We start from the raw sequence: 8,009 nt of genomic DNA, 5'->3' as shown, positions 1-8,009 counted from the left end.
TTGCTGAGGCTGATGACTACCATAGGAAATTACCAAATCCACCAGCCAGTGTGGCAGGTGACATCAACATCTCTGAGTGACATATGGCAAGAAATGTAGTTTTATACAAAGACGCACATTTGAAGAAGCACACTTGATTATATTGTGAAGAACAGACAACAGAAAAGCCATCGATGTGCATTTCTGATTTGCTGTGTTTAGAGGTTTATTGGTGCTCACGTACATGGCATGAGCTTTCTCGCAGAATCAGAAACTGAATTAATTTTATTGCCAAGTATGCTTACACATACACAGAATTGTAATAATATAATAATAATTATAATAAAAATAAAAGCCAATAGAAAATATTCAGATATATATAGAAAGACACTATAAGACAAAAAATATATATACACGTATGTACAAATACAATACATCTGTTATGTACAGTGCAAGGGATGCAGTATATGTAATGCAAAAGAGGCAGAATATGTTAAATAAAAGCTGTGTATTGCATGTAATTATTGCTCAATGGAGCAGTTTTAACCGTTCATGAGATGGATAGCCTGAGGGGGAAAAACTGTTCTTGTGCCTGACTGTTCTGGTGCTCAGTGCTCTGTAGTGCCGGCCAGAAGAAAACAGTTCAAAAAGGTAGTGGGCTAGGTAAGTGGGGTCCAGAGTGATTTTTCCAGCCCTTTTCCTCACTCTGGAAGTGTAAACATTTTGAAGGGAGGTCAGGGGGCAACCAATAATCCACTGAGCAGTCCAAATTGTCCTCTGTAGTCTTCTGATTTCATAGCTGAACCAAACCAGACAGTTTCTGAAGTGCAGAGGACGGACTCAATGACTACTGAGTAGAACTGTTTCAGCAGCACCTGTGGCAGGTTGAACTTCCTCAACTGGCGAAGGAAGTTCAACCTCTGCTGGGCCTTTTTCACAAGTCAATGTGGGTCTCCCACTTCATGTCCTGTGAGATGGTAGTGCCATAAATCTGAATGACCACACTGCTGCCACAGTGCTGATTAGAATGGTGAGCGGGGTCAATGTTGGGGTGGTCCTCCTAAAGTCCACAATCATCTCCACTATTTTGAGCGTGTTCAGCTCCAGATTGTTTTGACTACACCAGTGAGCCAACCCTTCAACATTCCTCCTGTTACAGACTCATCGTCATCTTGGATGAGGCAGATGACATTAGTGTTGTCTGCAAACTTCAGGAGCTTGACAGAGAAGAGTAGTGGGGAGAGCACACATCCCTGATGGCACTAGCGGATTTAGGTATAGGCGACATGGGCAAGCGCCCAGGGCGGCATCTTGCTGGCAATGCCTGAGGGCGGCATGGGGCGCCCGCACAAAAAATTGGAAATGTGACATTTGTGCAATCAGTTTTCTATCACTCATTTGCACGTCACGTCAATGATATCATGTCACCGTGTGGGACTGTGGGTCAATTAACCTTGTCGGAGTGGGCGCCCTGATTCTAGTTTCTTTTTTGTGAACTAGGCAGGCTACTACCTGGGAAGTTCTCCCACTCAGAAGTACGAGATGGGGAGCGGGGTGGGGGTAGTTCAGGTCTAACCACTGGAAGCCCAAGTTAGGGGGAGCGGGGGAATCTATCAAATAGTGCACCTCTAACTTTGTACAGTACTAATGAAAATAAGTCACACTACAAAATGTTACAAAATAAAACACAATTCATTCATAATGCTGTGAATATATAGTTTCACAGACATATTGTTGCATTTTTTTCTGGATTGTATGAAATTGTTAAGAATAATATAAAACCAGACAATCTGCACACCCCCAAGGTGAATTGATTTAGTCTTGATTGGTTGACAGTGGTTATTATTGATGCTCGAGAGCCAAATCAACACAAATGGATAAGAAAAGGTTTAAGCCATCAGGTACCCAGTTTAGGGGGTTCGTCCAGGGCGCCATACAAGCAAGAACCGCCTCTGCCTAGGGGGCACCAGTGCTGATCATACAGGTGCTGGAAGTGAATTTCCCTTGTCTTACTAGCTACTGCCTGTCTGTCAGAAAGCTGGTGATCCACTGACAGATAGACATGGCAACTGAGAGCTGGGTTCATTTATTCCATGGAGATCTGGGATGATGGTGTTGAAAGTCGAACTGAATTCCACAAAAAAGGATCCTTGGATATGTCCATGGTCTATCCAGATGTCCCATGTTGACTGCATCTTCCACAGACCTGTTTGCTTAATAAGCAAATTGATGGAGGAGGAGGGAGGAGGTTGGTGGCTGCAGGAGATGTTGGTGTTTGTGTGAAGTGAAGGTCAGAGCAGGTGTGGGGTGTGAGACAGAGGACTGACTGATGCATTTGCGATGCTTGACAAGTGATAACCATAGCAATGGTGTACCGTCTTGCGCCTGTGAACATGACACATGAATGCCACCAGCCTAGCCCATTTTGTTTTTGTTGTTTTTGAGCAAAGAGATTATGAATGTTTAGTAAGCTGCCGTTAATGGAATCTCAGTCTTTTGATCATGCGCGTCTAAGCTGCTTATGCCAGTGCAGCTCCTATTGACTTGAATGGGAAAAGACCAAAATCGAGATTACGATCAAAAGACATAGTTCAAATTAGCAATAAAATCGTACAATACTGGAGTCATAAATTGTGCATCTCCCTCAGATTTCACTAAAAAACTAAATTTTCTCGGCTTGTATAGCTAATGTGCATGCCTGTTGTTGAGCTGATTGACAGGCGAAGTCTGTATGTAATATGTGATTGGCTCTTTAATCTGTAAGGCGGGACTTCTTTTCTTCCTTCCTTTCATCAGTTGACCGTTTTCTACCATTGGGCGTTCCAATTTCTCCCATTCATTTTAATAGAAGTGGCCCAGCTCTGCTAAATAATCTCTGATTGTAATCAAATAGTCTCTGCTGTAATGCACCGGTTATCCTGAGAAAGCAGGGCTGATGAGAGAAACTACAATGGAGTGAGAGACTGGAAAAAATGAATGAGAGAAGACACACACACATACCTCTGTAAGTGTGATTTGCACCAGGAGAAGACAAACAAATCGCATATGCGCCATTGATCATGTCATTCAAATTAACTAGTTGTTCAGTTCGGTTCTGTACACACAATGTGGAATTTTTGAGAATGCGAATGTAACTACCAGAATTTTTCGTTGGGAGTTAAGTTATTGATAGTAACGTTTATTCTATTAAACTAGTTTGCAATTGCTCTCTTTGCTGAGCATGCATTGTGCTAACCATAACTTAGTTACTAAACTACACTCTGTATCGCTGTATTTATCATGCTAAAATTCACTTTCAATAGATAATACATAAATACATATAAATAGATTTATTTGAGTTACATTGACACATCTAATTTTGTTGAGTTTACCCAATTCAACTAGGTTTTTCTAAAGTGTTTTTGTTAAGATAACTTAAGTAAATTCAAGTTAAGAAAACTCATTTCAAACATGCTGCCTTTAGCCCCATTGTACCCTTTCATACAAAATCATGTTAGTAAATGTATTTACTGCATATTACCTGTTCAAAACTGTTAGAAATACTCGCTCTATGTGTATTTGTGTGTGTTTCATTGTGCATGTGTGTACAAACTCTGTTTTAGAGAACAAGTCTGCAGTTTGTGGGAAAGATTCAGTACCCAGTGAAACTAGTGGGACAGCAAGAGAACAGTATATGGGCTAGGGTCTAAATTTGAGAAAATGTGAAATATTTAAGGTCAAGTTTGATTCATAGATGTACAAAAAGTGTGTAAAGCTGTATAACATCCAGAATGTCTGAAGGTGAAAGGTCAAAAGGTTCCCGTACATGTCAAAATTGACCCACTAAGACAATGGAAGGAACATCTGCTTTTAAATAGTTATTTCACTTACATGTGTTATATTTAAATTTTCTTTTTATTTAGTAAATTTTCTTGATAAAGTCACAACATTTGGTTCCGGTACCAAAAAAACTATGCAGTGTTTATAATGTATTCTTTACCTGTGCCGGGTCAAAAATGACAATAGAAGGGTTTAATAGAATGCATGGCTACTTTTAAATGGTCTTCAATGGAGAAACATGCTTTTTTATCCCATAGAATGGTAAAGTTCTGACATCCAGGCACCAGGCTTCTGAATCATAAAACAGCCATGTCATTTTTTTAAGAGCCAAGACCAGAAGTTTCACAATATGATCTGTTTCTGAATAGCTACACCTGTCTTCTCACACATACATGCACCTGCAAACAGCACTTCGATCACATCATCTAATCTAAGCCAAGTAAGCTTGTTAGTTTTTGATTTTTGGCATCCGCTGACTCTCTCTGGCTGACAGCCTCAAACTCTCAGTCTTTACACATTAACCAGCACTGACTGCTGAGACAATGCAAAATAACCGCAATAAAATCAGGTGCCCTGCTCTAAGAGTTTTACCAACTAGTTGACTTAATTAACTAGCGGATTATCTCTGTGTTGACTAGTTGTGAATCACATGAGTGTTGCGCTTCTTCTATATGATGTCATTTGCTTTGTATTATAATCTGTGATGGTCAAATATATTTGGAACTTTGTGAAAGTGAAAATAAAGGATAAAGAAGTTCATTTAGATTTACAAAATTCTTGCAAACAGCCATGAAACTAATCAAGTGTCATCCACAGACTGACCAAAACTGCAAGCGAGTGGGTCAAGACAAAAAGCATAAATCTATAAATACAGAAAACATGCTTTCGTTTCTCACCTGCATCATCTCAGCTGCACCGTGAAGGGCTGTAGCTGTGACCTTGGGCTGTAGAGCATTGTTCTTATTTTCAAAATAATCTTGTTTCTTTCTCAGAAGTGATATCTCATAAACAGAAGTGCATTTGTGGGAATTTTGAGGCAGAGATGCGATTTTGAAGCTTGAAATTAGATTTTATTGTTTTCTAAAGGAACTGTGATTGGTGCTTGCCTGTATAAATCGTGATAATAAGGTGTTGTGAGTGATTGACAGGATGTTGATATGTGGTTGCTGTGGTGGTTTTGTTTAATATAAATATAAATACGTTTATTTACTGTCATATCCTCTCTTGCTCAGTTGTGAAGGAGGAAGCGGAGGCCAGGTAAACTGTTGAATTGAGACTTTTATTTTCAGCACTTATCAGTGACAGACACAAAGGTTTGCTTTTCAGCTTAACAAAATGAACACACACATGAACACGGTTGCATGCGTCTCTCTCTCCCTCCTGGTCTGGACTGCACTTATATCCCTCTCCAGCTCTCAGTGCAACACAAAACAGCTTTTAGAGATAATTTCCCACAGGTGTCAATCCTTACCGTTCTTCCTCTCCCAGCCTCACTTTCCACAGACATCGCTCGGCCACAGCCCCCACCTCCACATAAGTATCGGTATCCAGTGTTGCCAACTATTTTCATTGTAAAGTAGCTAAAGCCTGCTCGAAAAGTAGCTAAATGTCGCCAGATGACGTCATGCGTTATTAGCATATTAATGACGTCATCGCGTCGGATTTGCATTCTGCCTAATTTGTCGGTACTGTAGCCTACTTCAGTTTATAATAACGGTTATCTCCCTAAACCGTGCTCATACTGTTTTTTATATAAGTGTATAGCGAATGTCCAGTAAAACGGTTCTCAATTACATATTTTCTGTTAGACAACGGAACGGAACTTAGCTAACGTTACATGTTTATGAGTTTAAAGAAGGTTTACTGTTGTGTTTGGATAAGTAAAATGTATAGAGTCTGTAAATATACGATCTGAAGTCGGAGAGTTCAGAAACCGAACCGGAATGAACTAAAACTCTGATTAGCAGTGTTGCCAACTATTTTCAATGGAAAGTAGCTAAAGCCTGCTCAAAGTAGCTAAATGTCGCCAGATGACGTCATGCGTCATTAGCATATTAATGACGTCATCGCGTCGTATTTGCATTCTGCCTAATTTGTCGGTACTGTAGCCTACTTCAGTTTATAATAACGGTTATCTCCCCTAAACCGTGCTCATACTGTTTTTATATAAGTATATAGCCGAAAAACGGTCAAATTAAATGTTTTGAATTAAAACAAAGGAGAAGGCAGCTGATATGTGATCACTGATTGGTTCCTGCTAACACAGCGTGCACATGCGCAGCTCATTCATGTCTATGTCCGCTGGCGTGCAGTCAACGGAATGTGCTGCTCCTCTCAGCCGCTCACTGAACAGAGCAGACGCAGCGGGAAGTAAGACCTCACGCTTGCAGTACTGGCGATATTTGGAATTTGGAAAGTTGCTAAGGTTTGTCCAAAAAGTCGCTAGATTTGTCGCTAGTCGCTTTTTTTAAAAAATGTCGCTAAAGGGGTCTGAAAAGTCGCTAAAAATAGCGACAAAGTCGCTAAGTTGGCAACAATGTCGGTATCAAGACATCCCTAGTATAATTTTATTTTAACATGGTTGCCAGTGATTGGATGAGGCTGACCATTAGGCCTACTTTAAATCAGAATTAATTATGCAAATTTCTGATGTAATGTCTCAAAAACATGAACAACCAACACTCCTGGAAACATAATAAACAATTATATATATATACATATATATATATACAAAATATAAATATGACATTCTATAGCTTGGTATTATTTAAAATTTCACAACTTATCTTTCACTGTCCACATATGTTGCTATTCATTTTTAGGAAAAATATTTGCACAAGAAATTATTATTATTATTATTATTATTATTATTATTATTATTATTATTATTATTTGCAAGTTTATTAGGAACTACTAGTTAAGAATCAAATAGGGAAATTGAAAATGCACACAGCAGTCACGCTCGGGACTCAGGAGGTTAACACTAAATTACAAGTATTACTATTTTCATAGTTATAGTCTTATGAGCTTGTTCAAAACTCTAAGTATGTGCAATAGTAATAAAGATGCTTGCCTTAGCAAATATCACTCATTAATTTAGCTTGTGGCAAATTCATTCTCCATCCTGTAAAATGCTGAAGAGAGATGTGCTGTATTAGATATGTGCAACCTGCAAATCTTGAAACTGCATTCTGAGTTCACTGTGCAGAAGAGTCATATTAATCGACAGGATATTCTGCGAAATCATTACCTTTTTACTGACATTGCAAAACCCACATGAAACTAATGTCGCATTTTCTTCACCAGATAAGCCCTCCAAAGCCTTGTCTTTAGAACGAAGTGAGCAAAGGGCAAACCTGCACACACAGCCGAACTACTCTTCACCTCGGACTCATATAGCCCCTCCTCACGCCCGTGAAGTGTAAACGGTCAGTTAGGTAACAAATAATCAGAGAGAGCTCTACCCTCCATGCAGCTCTCATTATCCATGCTAAAGCTGACATTATCTAAAGATAAGAGCCCGTGGCACTGCATGGACCGGCTCAGGGCTAACTGGTGCCTTTACACCAGGAGAACACTATGTGAGATGGACAAGGCCAGCTTTTATCCAGCAAAGACCATCTTATGAGTTGGACAGTTATTACAGTGTTTACACATAGAAAAGAAAAATCACAAATGAGATCACATTAGTATCTCAGCTGTTTCTCTTCACATTCACTTTAATTTTATTGTGTATAAGTAACCTTGTTTTTTATTGGTCAAAATTATTTTTTGTGGTAATTAACATTGCACCACAAATGCCATCAATTGAGCTTAACTTGTATTGAACCTGTAATATTGCTTTAAGTGTTCTGAGCTTAATCTTAATTATACAATACTTCTTAAACAGTGCCTGACTTTGCTTCATGCATTGTGCATGCAAATCGAAAGAGATCTACATTACACAGAATTGCATTACATGTATTTTGCATGTGCTCCTGTGTTTTATATCAATGCATTCATCGCTGCCAGTGCTGACTGCAGCCCTGCAGATCACTGACTCAGCATGCAACCTTAAAAAGTGCATGTATGTTAAGGCTAATGAGAGAAGGCTTTGACTTCCCTTTAATTTGCTTAAGTAAAGCCTGTAGTCCAATGTGAGGGACGTCTGTTCTTAACGGGAGAACATTCTCCCTAACCTGTGCATTACAATGCGATCATAACCAAACAAG

Source organism: Xyrauchen texanus, chromosome 26 (genome assembly GCF_025860055.1).
Source record: "Xyrauchen texanus isolate HMW12.3.18 chromosome 26, RBS_HiC_50CHRs, whole genome shotgun sequence".
NCBI classification, from domain to species: domain Eukaryota; kingdom Metazoa; phylum Chordata; class Actinopteri; order Cypriniformes; family Catostomidae; genus Xyrauchen; species Xyrauchen texanus.
This window is presented reverse-complemented; position numbering follows the sequence as displayed.